Source organism: Podarcis vaucheri (assembly GCF_965113315.1).
Source record: "Podarcis vaucheri genome assembly, chromosome: 2".
Classification (NCBI taxonomy): Eukaryota; Metazoa; Chordata; class Lepidosauria; order Squamata; family Lacertidae; genus Podarcis; species Podarcis vaucheri.
The window spans coordinates 33,587,112-33,602,614 of record NC_138760.1 but is presented as its reverse complement, the minus strand read 5'-3'; the positions used below and the strand labels follow the sequence as shown (position 1 = coordinate 33,602,614).

Here is a 15,503-nt window from a genome sequence, read left to right as displayed (position 1 = left end):
ATGGGAAGAACATATTGTGGACTCATTTAGGTTTCTGATGTGCCTCTTCAAAAGCAATTAGTCTCCCGGCACCCACCCATTCCACCTATGAAGGCTAAAATTTTGTAGCAAAGACACCTAAATGCATTATAATTGTAATGAATAGGGGTGCAGGTGCATGGGCATAATTGAAATGCTTTGCCAAGGATTCCTAAGATACAACAGTTGCTCTAGCCCTCTTTCAGTTCTCTTTATTACTGCAAAAAGAAGATATTCACAGCAGAATTTGGCAGCTAATGCAAAATACCACAGTTTTCAAAGAGTTTCTGCAGGAAATAGCTGTGACTGCAACTCAATAAGCACCAAGTCTCAGCAGCCGGCCCAAATCTTCCGAGACTCAGTAGCTTCGTAGCAGATAACTGGCTAGAAATAGCAGATATTTCTAAAGGGTAGTCCAAACTTTCCTGGCAATTTTCTGCCACAAAAATTGTGCTTCTGGTTTTCCAGTCCTTTCTTCTGCCGCATCTGACACTGTCCTGTCACCATTCTCATTCAGTTTAAAAGATTTACAGCAAAGTAATATAATTGAACAATCATGTTCTTGTTGCATAATTTAGTTCCTTGCATCACACAATCTTCTGGGTTGTTGCTTTTAAGTGTGACATTAGAATGTTTTGTTGAAGATTTCCACTTTAGATCATTGTTCTTGGTTTTCTAGTTTAAGAGGATTCTCCAGAGCTGCAGCCACCGGTAGGCTGTCTTAATTGATTTACCATTGCTATTTGAGATGGAGCCAGTATGGAGGACTTGCTAGAGTGCAGGACTAAGATGTGGGAGAACAGGGTTCACATCCCTACTCAGTTACGAAGTTTGCTGGGCCTATCTCAAAGGGTTCTTGTAATTATAATATGGGAAGGAGGAGAACCACGTATGCCACTTTGAGCACCTTGGAGGAAAGGCAGAATATAAATGTGATACTAAAATAAATAACAAATGTGGACCAACTTCAGCCTTGCAACAATCTACTTTGTGTTTGACTTCAACCTCAACTGAGCCAGCAACAATTTAGCTGATCGGGGGATCACAGTCATTCACAACTGAAATGGCATCTTCGAGCCATTCAGAGTGATGCTGAAGTTTGTAATGAAATACAAACCTTGGTGAGTCACTGCCTTTAACTTCAGGGCTTGTGACTGCGAAGGACTACTTGCCTCCACATGTGGCTGCTCCTGTACCACAAAGTTGAGTGGATATCTTTCTTTTGGCACCCACACCATCAGAGCTAAGTTGGGTGGTTACAGAGCGGTGGGCCTTCTTGGTAGTGGCACCCTGACAGTGGAATGCTGTCCCTAGGGAGCCTTGCCTGCCTCCTATTTTGATGTCATTTCAGCACCAAGCAAAGGCTTTATTACCTCCTCCCGCCGGCATTTTAATCCTCTGTACATGGCGTTTCTGTGCGCTGCTCTGGTTCTCCAGAACCACTGGCCACATGACCCAGAAGCTGTACGCCGGCTCCCTCGGCCAATAAAGCGAGATGAGCGCCGCAACCCCAGAGTTGGCCACGACTGGACCTAATGGTCAGGGGTCCCTTTACCTTTACATTGCTGTCTTCGTGCTCCGTTTGTTTTTCATTCTGCCTGCTTTTAAAACCGCTCTTGCTGTGGTGTGTGAATGATTTTGTTTCTTCGGTTACAATTTTAACTCTTTGTAAGCTACCCTCGCGACCTATTGAAGGCTGATGTATACATAAAACAATAAAATAAAATAAGCAGATTGTTTCCATGGTACCTTTCTGAGGCAGAAGGAAAAAAGGAAGGGGGGACGACTGCTAGACCTAGCACATTGGTGTTCTGGATTCCAGGATGTTTGCTGGAACCAAGAAACAGCTTAGGACTCGGAGCATAAGGGCAACCATAATCTTTCTGTAGCCTTAGCACCCAGGGATTGTTCTCTGTATCTGGATTGTTTGCTACTGCCACAACCAGCGCTCATGGAGTAGAAGGTATATCCTCCTACCCCAGGATGGGTGTGTGTGTTTGTGTGAAGATCTTCCTCTCTGTAAATGGCACTGGGCACTAATTTGCCCTAGCATCACCATTCTAAGGTTGGAAGGAAGAAAGAAACTGGCACCCCACCAGGAATTCATTGGCAGTCGACCCTACAGACCACAACTAATGCTGTGCGCACCTCTAAGAATGCCAGTGAAGATTGGATTGCCCTATACAAAATGTCAAGTTCTGCCTTGCTGATTTGCTCAAGTAGATCTCTGTCGAACAATTTGTCCATTTCGTTCCAGAACAAGTTCCAAAATGGAAAGCTGTCGCCTTAATGGCTTTATCTACTTCAGTATCAGTAAATCTTCTGTCAATGGTCCTTGACAAAAATGAAGCTGTGTCAGACTTGTGCAGATTTTCAAGTGGAACCGTACTGCCATCTGAGATTGAAGGGGTAAATTAAGAATAGGGCCCATGCCTGGGCCACTGTACCCAGTTGGAGCCCTGTGCCAGACCTCTTCCCTAGCCCTGCCTTTGGAGCATTCCTTTTTACTGGAGGGCATCTAGAAAGTAGAGTAAAATGCATTTTAATGGCCTAGGAAATTTTAAAAACCGCATTTACAAGTATACAAGAGCTGTATGTCTGTGATGCGTTCATACTTAGTTGCACAATTAAAGGTTTATATGCAAGCTGCATGTGTATGTGAGTGCATCTCTATCCCCTGTGCATCCACAAAGCCAAGAAAACGTTTGTTCACCCTTGCAGACTGGATGCTTGTAATAACATGATCATCTTCTCAAATGCAGCTTTGGAAGCCCAGCCATAACTGTTCTTTCTTCAGTATGAGAGAGCTTTCAAATTCACAGTGACTTAGATGAAACACTGTTTTTCCACCTATCATTTTGACATCCAGTGTGCAATCTGTACCCATTGAGTGATATTTGCATCAAACACCAGAAAAGGGTAGGAAGGTCAGGCGGAAAGTGGAAAATAGTCATTTCCCCTATTGCCCTCCTTCACTCCCAAAGCAGTGTGCTGAGAATGTGTTGAGTGGCTTGGCAGATGAGGAAGAAGAAGAAGAAGAAGAAGAAGAAGAAGAAGAAGAAGAAGAAGAAGAGTAGTTTGGATTTGATATCCCGCTTTATCACTACCCGAAGGAGTCTCAAAGCGGCTAACATTCTCCTTTCTCTTCCTCCCCCACAACAAACACTCTGTGAGGTGAGTGGGGCTGAGAGACTTCAGAGAAGTGTGACTAGCCCAAGGTCACCCAGCAGCTGCATGTGGAGGAGCGGAGACGTGAACCCGGTTCCCCAGATTACGAGTCTATCGCTCTTAACCACTACACCACACTGGCTCTCAGAGCAGAACAGAACAACCCTTCCATTTATCTTCTCCCTTTCCCGATTCCATATGAACACCGTCTGAGAAATTAGCTGTGAAGTTTTTGACTGGGTAGATCAATATTCAAAGCAAGCTCAGGACTTATGAATCAAAACAATCTTACATGGAATGTTTTGTCTGCTCCCAGCTGTGCACTGCAAGAAAAGAACTGGATTGGTCTGCTGTTGGATACCTAGACCTGGATTTGATACTGCATGACCTGCACAGCACAGGCTAATCTATATAACAGAGACTGCTTGTTGCTTAGTACAAATCCTGCCCAGACTGACTGAACCTGGCAGGGTAAATAAGGCTTCTTGGTAAGGACAGATTATGTGGGAAAAGACAAAGAGAAATCTCTTTGGCTCGCCACATTTGAAAAAGAAGATTGCTGCTAAGTCAGGCTTGCAAATCTGTTTGGTAAAGTAAATAAGAAAAGAGGAGAGTGACTGCAGCTCTTTCATTTGTCTTGGGGACTGCTTTACATATGAACTTTGGCCCTTAACTTAAAAGCTGTGTAGATTTTTCAGGCTTTGTTTCTCTTATGCCACCACTGAGCACATCAGAATTCATTTTTCCTGCTGTTTGCAGCATGCTTCATGTATTTTTCATCACAGTAATCTAGGTCGCATACTGCATGCTCTGCATTGGTGTTTTATTCTGACGGTTCCAGCAATTTTTTCTTTGCAATCTGTATTTCAGACTGTAGAATTAAAAGTATGTGCTGTTAAATAACTCATAAAGCCGAGCATGGCTTGAGGGAGAAATGCCTGCAATCCTGAAATAATCTGCTTTTATAGGCAACTGATTTGTACCTCCCTCTTTCTTGTCTTGTGATTGAGGAGTTCAGCCAGCTCAGGGAAGGTTTTCCCAATAACCGTTAGTTGGTTTCAGTAATCATATATCTCAGTGAGACAGCAGCTTCTGCTTCCCCATATTGGACAAGATGTGAATCCTATGCTCAAAAGTAAGTTGCACCTGTTGTCTGTAGCTCAGTGGTAGAGCATCACCTTTGCATACAGAAGACCCAGGTTCAACCCCTGCCATCTACAAGTAGGGCTACAGAAAACCCTGGGGAGCAGCTGCTTATTTATTTTACAAAAAGTCAAAGTGGTTTACAAAAAGCTTGTCAGCATCCATACTGGATGTACAATTGATCTGGCTTTGTAAACTGAGGTACCACTGTAAAAATCTTGTTTGTTTGGATAGGAACAGCAAGCAGGTCTTGGATTTAGACTACAGCCAGGCATTGTGTATATTGGTATTCTGTGGAAGTGTTGTTGTTTTTTTAACAAACCTAGAATACAGCAAAGAATTTCAGCTCTCCCTAAAGAAAGAGAGAGAACAAGTTAAGCGTCTAGTAAAGATGTGATTGAAACTTGCAATCTCAGAAGCCAGAGGACTTGCTGAGTAAGATTCACAGGGGGTGAGGAACAGTTTCATGCATCACCCCACTCTAGCTCCTTAAATAGCAGAAGCAGGTCTTGCAAAACAGTGAAAACAACAGAGGAAACTACACACAGGAAAAAAATGTGTAAATTCATTCATTTATTTAAAATATTTGTATATTTGTATCTCCTCCTGCTCAGGGTGGCTTACAACTTGTTCTTAACTACAACTCATTAATATTAAAATCACATAATTTAATTCACCTGAATTCCATTTTGGGGGGACAGAATTTAGCTCATGGTTGCATGGAATGTTGTTTGTTTAATGTTGAAGTCTCACAGCCTCAGGTATCACCAATATCCATCTTGAATTAGGAAGAATTTCCACTGACGTCTCCTTGGCTAGAGACTTGGGGTGTCTGTTTTTTCTTGTGTTATGTGGTGAGTTTGCATTACTAAATATGGTGAGCACAGGGCTGACTAACAGTGGGAAAATACATTTCATGTTTCTGTGGGGGATGCCAAATTGTGTCTCTCACCTGAGGTTCTATGCATTATCTGAAGAAGATAATCAAGGTCATTGTGAGAGTCAGGACCCGGGAGTGGTACTGAGACTATTGTTGGCTTCAGTGCATCTGAGTGCACATACTCTTCAATCATGCTGGAGTTGGTCATTTGTTTGGGCAGCACCTGGCGTCAGGGAAGTGCAAACGGCTAGAGAGCTGAGGGGGGAGACCAGCACTTCTAGAGAGCCGAAAGAGCTAATTAGCAGTTTCTCATCTGACAGCGAAGAAGAGACAGGAAGGAGGGATGCTGAGCCCAGAACTAGCTATGCATTGAACAGAGGAAGAAAGAGGCGGGGCTTCTGACGATTAGCCTGCTGGGAAAGGAGGAGTAAGAAAAAACCATTCGAGGCATCTAATGAGACAGGGACGGACATGCTTTGAAGCTCTGGAAACCGTTTGAACTTTGTAAATAAATCTAAAAGACAGAAACTGGCGGCGAGCCTGGAGTTTTATCTATGCTGGCTTTGGCAGCACTCACCCCTCACACCTGGATTGGTGATGATGGAGACTGAAAGAGTTACCATTTGATTACAATATTCCTGAGGGGAAGGAATGTTCTTGCACCTGGGCAGAGGAAAGATTGATTATTAAGTATTTAGCTCTGACTCTAGAATAGTTAGCTTTAAAGTATTGGTGCAGCTGTAACAGTTTCATCTCCTTATGTTTTTTTACACATACACCCTCCCCCCCAAAAAAATCTGAACCACGTGAGATTCCAGGGTTTTCAAGTGCTTACTCAGGGTTCGTGTTTCCTTTTGGAAATGAGGCACAGTGGAGACTGTGGTGTCTTTTTGATATATGGTTTATTTACACATACATATGACCTGAGCCTATGATGGAGGGGTTCAAAGTATTACAGTCCAAGAGGGTGCTGTTTCTCCCATTGCTGCAGCCTTGGATCAAAGAAAGAAAGAAATATGGAAGGAAATAAAGAAGGAACGAAAGAAGGAAAGAAGGAAAGAAGGAAAGAAGGAAGGAAGGAAGGAAGGAAGGAAGAAAGAAAGAAAGAAAGAAAGAAAGAAAGAAAGAAAGAAAGAAAGAAAAGAAGGCTCTTTATCCCTCTGCTCAGCTTGCTGTGTATAACAGACTGAAAAGCTTTTTCCCTCGGTCACATCATCACCACTGCAGTCCTTAACAACTGCCCCCCTTTTGGCTCTGCTCACTATCTCAGAGCTCAGGAAACAACTCCCTCCATTTTCTGGCTGGCACAGAGTCTTTGCATTGTTAATAGCCCATTACTTTCCTTTGGTTCTCCATGAGGACTCTTCTCCTAGGCAATATCCTGAGCATGGAAAAACTGGTTTGACACTGTTAAATCCAGCGTTTGGCAACCCATCTCATTAGTGCAAGCGTAGATTAAACACCCAGGAATTTAGGGGAGGATCTGACACCCAGGAATTTAGGGGAGTCAGAAATTAGAAGGGAAGTCCAGTTACCCACAAACTCATAATAGTATGTTATTAATAAAGTGAGCAGCACTAGTTAAAAGGATGAAAGAGCTGCTTCAGAACATCTTCTTTATCTTATCTCATCTTGTCCATAATTGAAGTGCTTATCCTACTATGTGTTTTTAAAGTGGTCTTCTCTAGACAGAGGAATTGAAGGTTTTCTACGATTTTCTCAGGGGTGTGGGTGTTGGTGTGGGTATGTGTCAGAACCAATGAAATCAACAGAAAATGTATTTGTGCAGGGAATGCTGTGTAAATTGGGCAGCTTTCTTTTGCATTTTTGTGTTATAAATAGCCATTATGGTTGAAAATATTCTCAAGGCTGCCAAATGGTACATTGAGAGCAAAGAGAGGAGCTTCATCATTAAACCACCAAGTATTAATTAAGCTGTCAGGGCACTTGCCAAACTGGATTTATTGTGTAATTGGGGGACTTGCTGTATGTCCTTATGGCAGTCATTTCCCCCCCCCCTTTCCCTCCTCCCTCCAAAAAACCCAGAGATTGAACCAAGAAGTCCTTCTAAAACTCTTTTTTATTAAAAGAGACAAGACTGATTTCTCTCTCCCAACATCAATTTTAGCCCACCTGGGACACTTGCAACTTCTGTTTCTTCCCAATCATTCTCATGGATGCAGCAATAGAAGCTTGTTAAACAATGAAATAAGCAGTGTCAAAGTATGTTAGCCTGCATAGGAAAGCTCAGCTTTGGGAAAGGAGTGATTTTTACTTGCTACTTTTGTTTTAACCCCCATGCAAAATTTAGGCCACTGAAGTAATCAGTGGCACCAAAACATTCCTTGAGCCTTCTCTAAAGATTAATGGAGTTAAACGGACACTATGAAAGGTTGCAGTGTTAAAACCTAATGTTAAAAGAGTCACTATGCTAGCAGTAAATCATTTTGATTTTGTACTTACATGGTTCAGCAGGTTTCAAATGCAGCATGCACTATAAGTTGTAGCTGTCCATGGTATATATTCTCCCCTAAATGCATCTAATTTAAATATCACAAAAAGTGTTTGATCGTGGAAGAATGAAATTTAAAAACAACACATCATATACAAATAGCAGCTGCCTACTTGCACAGATAGGGGAATGCCACATGGACCCAGCCCATAGCTGTCAACTTTCAGATTTGAAAATAAGGGATCAGCAGCCTCACCTGTCCTGGGGACAGGATATCTAACAATCCAGGACAACAGTGGGAAGCAGCGGGAAATGGCACTGGAATAAGGGAATTTCCCACAAAAAAGGGAAGGTTGACAGCTATGGCCTAGCCTATTCCTGTGGCTGTAATTTGTTTCAATATTTATTTTTAAAATATTGTATCTGTGATATGTTCATGGATTACACACAATAAATTTAATGTTCTTGATGGTGATGATGCTTTTAAATAATAATATTTTAAAAACTGATAACTCTTAACATACACACAGTCAGTGTTAGTAGAATGCTGAAGGAACCAACCAGAAATTGAATAGCGGTTTGTTTTCCTCAGGTAGAATTTGAATACCAAACCACATTAGGCTCATCAATGGTTATCAGATGGTGTTGGAGTCACTGTCTTGCAGGTAATTAGGATTTGTTTGTATATGCTTGGATTCCCAAAAAAAGTGTAAATGAAGAAAGAAATTCAGAGGAGGAACTGCCTCTCAGTTTAGACACTACTATTAGCACAAGAATGGAATAACAAAAACCATCACCAGATTCTGTGGGGCCTTTGCAAATTACAACTAATAGTTGTAGCTTGTTACAAGGGTGGGGGGAAGTATAAAGACCAGTTTGGAAAAGGATTATAGTAGTAGCATTGTAGTAGAAAGCTAATATGGAGGGGGGGGGGCTTCAGGGTTAGAAAGGAAGCTTGGAAGAGCCAGCTGTTATGTTTAAGACAGGCACACTTAAGTGTTGAGCATGTTAGTCTTCAGGACAGCAGCAATGGCAGGACAGAAGACAGAAGAAGTAAATGGAATAAAACCATGTGCAACACTTCTGCCCTTCCCAAAGTTTCTCATTTTGTTCTGATATCTTGGAATCACTTCAGGCTTTATATAATCATTCTCTACCATGTGGTTCAAAGTTGATGGTCTCTGCTTTGCAGTGACTTTGATAATTATTTTACTCTTATTTTAGGCTTTCAAAATGGGTTTTGCTCTCTCCTCAAAGTAAGGTGGATCTAAACCAGAGAATAACAGAACAAGAGATAGAGGGTGCCATTCAGGACATGCAATTGGGCAAATCTCCAGGGCCAGATGGACTGACTTCCAGATATTACAAATCGTTAAAGGAATGGTTGATACAACCGTTAAAGGATGTCTGTAATGAGATCTTAGAGGGAAAAAAGGCACCTGAATCGTGGAAAGAAGCATATATTTCACTCATACCAAAGACAGAGACTGAAAAGACTCAATTGAAGAACTACCGCCCAATCTCGTTACTCAATGTGGATTACAAAATTTTTGCAGACATTTTAGCAAAAAGATTCAAAAGAGTATTGATGGAAAAGATTCATAGAGACCAAGCAGGCTTTCTCCCAAAGAGACACCTCTCAGACAATGTTAGGAATATAATAGACATTTTGGAAAAGTTAGAGGTGAACATAAATACTAAAGCAGTTTTGATATTTGTGGATGCGGAGAAAGCCTTTGACAACATTTCTTGGAGTTTTATGAAAAAGAACCTTCATGGGATGGGGGTAGGACAAGGTTTTGAGAATGGTATGGGTGCAATATATTCCGAACAAAAAGCTAAGTTGATTGTAAACAATGTAATAACTGAGGAACTTAAGATAGAAAAAGGAACACGACAGGGGTGCCCAATTTCCCCATTGCTTTTTATTTCGGTCCTGGAGGTGTTGCTGAACATGATTAGAGAGGACCAGCAAGTTAAAGGTGTACAGGTCGGAGCAAAACATTACAAGTTAAGGGCTTTCGCAGATGACTTAGTTCTGACTTTACAAGAGCCATACACTAGCACGAAAAAGGTGTTGGAGATAATTCAACAATTTGGCCAGGTAGCTGGATTTAAATTGAATAAACAAAAAACTAAAGTCTTAGGGAAAAACCTGACAGATATGGAGAAGAATAAGTTTCAAGAAGAGACGGGTTTGATGGTGGTTAAGAAGGTGAAATACCTAGGGGTTAATTTAACATCTAAAAATTTGAATTTATATAAGGACAATTATGAAAAATGTTGGTTAGAAATTAAAAAAGATTTAGAAATATGGTCAAATTTGAGATTATCAATGTTAGGCCGAATTGCAGTAATTAAGATGAATGTATTGCCTAGAATGTTATTTTTGTTTCAAACTTTGCAGATTATTGACAAGATGGACTGTTTCAAGAGGTGGCAGAAAGATATTGCGAAATTTGTCTGGCAGGGCAAAAAGCCCAGAATAAAATATAAAATATTAACAGATGCAAGAGAAAGAGGGGGATTTGCCCTGCCGGACTTAAAATTGTACTATGAGGCAGCAGCATTCTGCTGGCTGAAAGAGTGGATGCTCCTCGAGAATACAGATATCTTGGACTTAGAAGGTTTCAATAACGCATTCGGTTGGCATGCATATTTATGGTATGACAAAATCAAAGTGCATAGTGCCTTTAAAAATCACATTGTAAGGAAAGCGTTGTTCAATGTTTGGATGAGATATAAAGACCTGTTGGAAAACAAAACCCCTAGATGGTTGTCACCCTTAGAGGCGAAGGCCCATAAGAAAGTTAATATGGAGGTCGGATGGCCAAAGTATTGTGAGATTTTAGAACAGGATGGAGAGAAACTGAAATTAAAGAGCCATGAAAAACTAAAACCCAAAGTACAAGATTGGCTCCACTATTATCAAATAACGGAGGTTTTTAAACAAGACAGGAAAATTGGCTTCCAGGTGGAAAAATCAAAACTCGAGACAGAACTGCTAGAACCCAATACTAAGAATTTGTCAAGAATGTATAACTTGCTGTTGAAATGGAACACACAAGATGAAATAGTTAAATCAGCTATGATTAAGTGGGCACAGGACATTGGTCATAATATTATGTCTGCTGACTGGGAAAGGTTGTGGAACACCGGAATTAAATTTACGGCATGTAGTGCCTTAAAGGAAAATGTGATGAAAATGGTATACAGGTGGTACATGACCCCAGTTAAGCTAGCAAAAATTTACCATTTGCCTGACAATAAATGCTGGAAATGTAAGGAAACTGAAGGTACTTTTTATCATCTTTGGTGGACATGCCCGAAGATTAAGGTCTTCTGGGAGATGATATATAATGAAATGAAAAAGGTATTTAAATATACCTTTCTTAAGAAACCAGAGGCCTTTCTCTTGGGCATTGTCGGCCAATTGGTGCAAAAAAAGGATAGAACTTTCTTTATGTACGCAACAACAGCAGCAAGAATACTGATCGCAAAGTATTGGAAGACACAAGATCTACCCACCGTGGAAGAATGGCAGATGAAAGTGATTGACTATATGACATTGGCCGAAATGACGAGCAGAATTCGAGACCAGGGAAAGGAGACTGCGGAAGAAGATTGGAAGAAATTCAAGATTTATCTTAAGGACTACTATAAACTTGATGAAGTTTAGAATGTCGAGATTCTATAGAGAGAAAGGGTTGCAGTAATATAAGATTAGAATAAGAAAGGACTATGACGAATTAGAGTTGGAAAAAACATTTATAAGTTGCTATAAAATTTGGACATGAGGATGCAGAAAGGGGAGGTATGGGGAAGTCCGAGGAAAGAAGTTTATGAAATGACATTATGAAATTATACTTGTTTGTTTGTTTGTTTTCTTTTTTGTGTTTGTCTGTTATAAAAACTTTTGTAAAACTAATAAAAAATATTATAAAAAAAAACAACAAAATGGGTTTTGCTGAAGTTGATGTGTGGGGAGTCGACCTTCCCAAGATCAAAGAGTGGTTTGGCTTTTTGATCTTTTTACTGTGGCCACTACAGCCCATGGGGCATTTTCTCTTTGCTGTAGGATAGATTAGAAATCTGTCTCGTCATTCAGCATATCCTTTGGACATTTCATTGAACTTTAAAGCAGTTGTTCCCAACTGTGTCTCTTCAAACATGGGGGGGACGGGGACTATACACTGTTTCTGGATAAGTAGGCAACTGACTTAGTCAGAGGGACTGGGATTGAGTGAACTAAAAAATCAAAAATTAAGTAATTGTGGAAATTTGTATTGCCTTCACATATCCTCTGAAATCCTGTAAAGAGATAGGTGAAAGGGGAATTAATGCCAGCACTGCAAATTTGGAGAAACAACCAGTCTGGCTGGACAGAAACATGAGCCACAGGAATATCAGCTATCAGCATGATACCTTGAATGAGCCTAGACTTGTAATGCTCTCTCTGTTTCATGGAATCATGGCTAAATTTTTAGTTCTTGGGGCACCTTTCTTTCCTTTGGTTCCAGTTGTAGGAAAGGTTTGTTTCTTATGTTTTGCAACATTAGTACTAGACAGCCAAGCTTACCTTATCTACATATCCATAGTTTGCAGTAATCAGGGCAGTAGCTTGGCAATTAGAAGTAGCCAGATCAGGACAAAGTATACAGTGGTACCTCAGGTTACATATGCTTCAGGTTACATACACTTCAGGTTACAGACTCTGCTAACCCAGAAATAGTGCTTCAGGTTAAGAACTTTGTTCAGGATGAGAACAGAAATCATGCTCTGGCTGTGCGGCAGCAGCAGCAGGCCCCATTAGCTAAAGTGGTGCTTCAGGTTAAGAACAGTTTCAGGTTAAGAAAGGACCTCCGGAATGAATTAAGTACTTAACCCGAGGTACCACTGTACTACAGTGGTACCTTGGTTCTCCAATGGCTTGGCTCCTGAAAAAATCGGCTCCCGAACGCTACAAAACCGGAAATAAGTGTTCTGGTTTGCGACCGTTTTCTGGAAGCCGAACATCTGACACGGCTTCCACTTGGCTGTAGAAAACTCCTGCAGCCAATCGGAAGCCGCCCCTTGGTTTTGAACCGTTCTGGGAGTTGAACGGACTCCCGGAACGGATTAAGTTCAAAACCAAGGTACCACTGTAATGTAAAAAGGAGATATATTCATTAAAAGTTGTTTGAAGTCAGCTTCCTCAAAATTTAATATGTAAAGAACCTCTTTCACCTTAATCTGTTATATGTATTAATTATAAAGGACACGTGTTTTTCTTCTTCAGTAGTCTGAAGACAAGATTTAGATTGGCAGTTAAGGCAACACATGTCTATTGTAATTTATAATTTAGCTGTCTTAAAATCTTGAGAAGGAGTTTGTTTTCCAATTAAGCTGCAGACTTTTTGAACAAATTACCTTGCACCTTCTTTGAAGAGATGAAATTTCTCATTATCCAAGCTAACCCTGGCAGAATGAGCATGTTGTTAATGCTGCCTCCGCTGCTGCTGGAGCTGCCATGTGGATTTATTTTAAGTCCTTTGGTGGAGTGACCAAAATATCCTTGTTTTTGAGATGTTGGACATTTTGAGTATTACCAGTAAAGCTTCAAACATGTTATTGCTGTCCGCTAGTTGTGTCCTTTTCTTTGCAAAATGAATCTGTGCTCGCAGCAATTCAAAACATGGGTAGCATGATATTATAACTACAGTGGGCAGGCTGCAACTAACAAACCCCATCTACAGAAGCCCTGCTTCCACTGGAACAATGAGGCATGTCCCTCTCTCCTCTCCCTGCCTGTAACCCTCTGTACCCCCTGAAATTAGCTCTGGAGGAGTAGGAATAACCCCCAGAACAGCATTGGGGCCGGATTATTCCATCTGTCAAGCTGGTATGCTTGCACTGACGTAAAGTTCAACATAGTGTGATGTTGAATTCCACCCAATATTATAGACATGAGTAGTGTGAAAATCTGCCTCCATATTTTGGTCATATGGCCTACTGCTAGCTGTGTGTTAAGACCAGCAATGTCAAAGGGGAAAATAATATGTGCATTCCACTTTCAGTTTCTAGAAGTAATTGCTGTAGGTCCCAAGGTTATATATGCAGGAGTAACTTAAGGAGCACTAGCTTTGCTGCTAGTTGTGCTATAGTCATTCATTGGGGACTTATCTAATGCTGTCAATCAGTAACTTTTTACCAGCACAAAATTCACTTTCCTAAAATTATTCAAAATAAGAAGTCTGATGCTAAAATTACACTTTGTTTCTATTATAGCTATCATGGAGGGGGGCAAGCTGGAAATCAGTAATTCATTAATGTTTGCCAGTCACTGATAAGATGAGTAATGATTCAACAGGAGCTAATTTAGAGATGAAATGGGGAAAACAAAATCCCCAGAGATTGCACAGGAGGAACAATGTGGGTAATTGGGAGAAAATGTGAAAATCATACTGCAGTGCTACGAAATAACCAATTTCTCCTGCATACCATCAGAGGTGCTTAATTAAGCAGCATTGCTTTTTATCATAGCAGATCTGGAAGGTAGGCTGAGGGATGTCGTTGTCTGAGACCTCAGCACTTCACCTCTGCTGAATTGGATTAAAATGTATATGTGGGTCAGTTGCTCAAGCAGAGTTTGCTGGTTCCTTCATAGCCTTTTTTTGGCACAGCAGATTTTCCTTGCAATTTGTCATTATTAGAAGCATCTTCTGGAGGGGAAGGCCAGGCACAAAACTGAATTTAAAATACCAGAACTTTTCTTGGGTTAGCTTTTGCTTTAGGATGGTTATCTATAAACAGTAAAAGTATTGGGTAGGCGTCCATCCATCCATCAGTAAACAGAATATGCGAATCAAAATTAGGAATGTTTTACTCATGTTCCACTATAGTTCTAAGTACACCTGCACTAGCCACTGCAGAGAACATTTTGTATGAGCTTTGCAAGGACAATAGTCCTCTCTGTAGTGCTAGCTGAAAAGTCCATGCATTGTGCTCAGCTGCCGCATACCACTGCAGAATCAGCAGTGCTAACTACTAGTGCCTAGGGCAATATATTTTCCCCAAAGATGATTGCACAGAAGAACCAATTGATCAATGCCAGTGGGTGGAGGTGGAGGTGATGGTTGTTGTTGTTGTTGTCGTCGTCGTTAATTTCATTTAGGCAAGACCCAACTCAAGGCAAATCCCAAAAGTAAATGCAATTAACACAAACCCACATAATAGTTAAAACAAATTAAAGCCAGTGGTGTGCAGTCACTGGACTAAGGGGACTATGCTAGTCCCCTAAATGTTCTCCTGGTGCCTCCTTCCCAAAGCCCGGGAAGCTTCTGCCCTGCTTAGGGAGGGAGGAATGATGCTCACATGTGCAATGTTCCCCTCCCCAATTGCCCTTGCAATTTCCCCTAACTGTTCCCCTACGAAAAGTTTCACCACATGCCACTGATTAAAGGCCACACAAAAAAGAGAAACACAAAGCTGAAAGATTTCCTAAAGAGGAGGGTTTTTCTTGTCTTCTAAATGACACTGCTGTTAAGTTCTTACAAGTTCCTACCAGGACATTTATGTCAAGTTCCTGCAAGATTCCGTTGAAAATAGGCTTCATGCAGCTGTAATGGGCCTCTGCCATCACAAATGGCACCTTCTTTGGAGTGGGGAGCAATTGCTTCCTTACAGATTCCAAAAGGTTCTGAGGGTAACCCTGAACTGGAGGAAGGTATAGATCATGAGAATAGACTCTGGCTATATGTCACTCTTATTGGTGCATCTTTGTCATCTTTCTTGTCACCCATTGAGTGTGCACTTCCATAGACCCCTGTAATCTAGATGCTTCTTTATTAGTAATATGTTTCC

At 41.0% G+C, this 15,503-nt stretch overlaps 1 protein-coding gene and 1 long non-coding RNA gene across 3 annotated transcripts in view; one reads left to right on the top strand and one right to left on the bottom strand.

The window, feature by feature from the left end:
• Positions 1–15,503, top strand: part of RPTOR (regulatory associated protein of MTOR complex 1) — a 327,700-nt gene that overhangs the window by 152,861 nt on the left and 159,336 nt on the right. The gene's annotated exons all lie outside the window — the stretch shown is intronic.
• On the bottom strand, positions 4,085–14,459 carry LOC309527005. The gene is made up of 3 exons (XR_014217044.1): positions 12,575–14,459; positions 7,673–7,749; positions 4,085–7,401 (listed from the first exon to the last, which is right to left on the bottom strand). It is a non-coding gene; the product is annotated as an uncharacterized lncRNA (long non-coding RNA).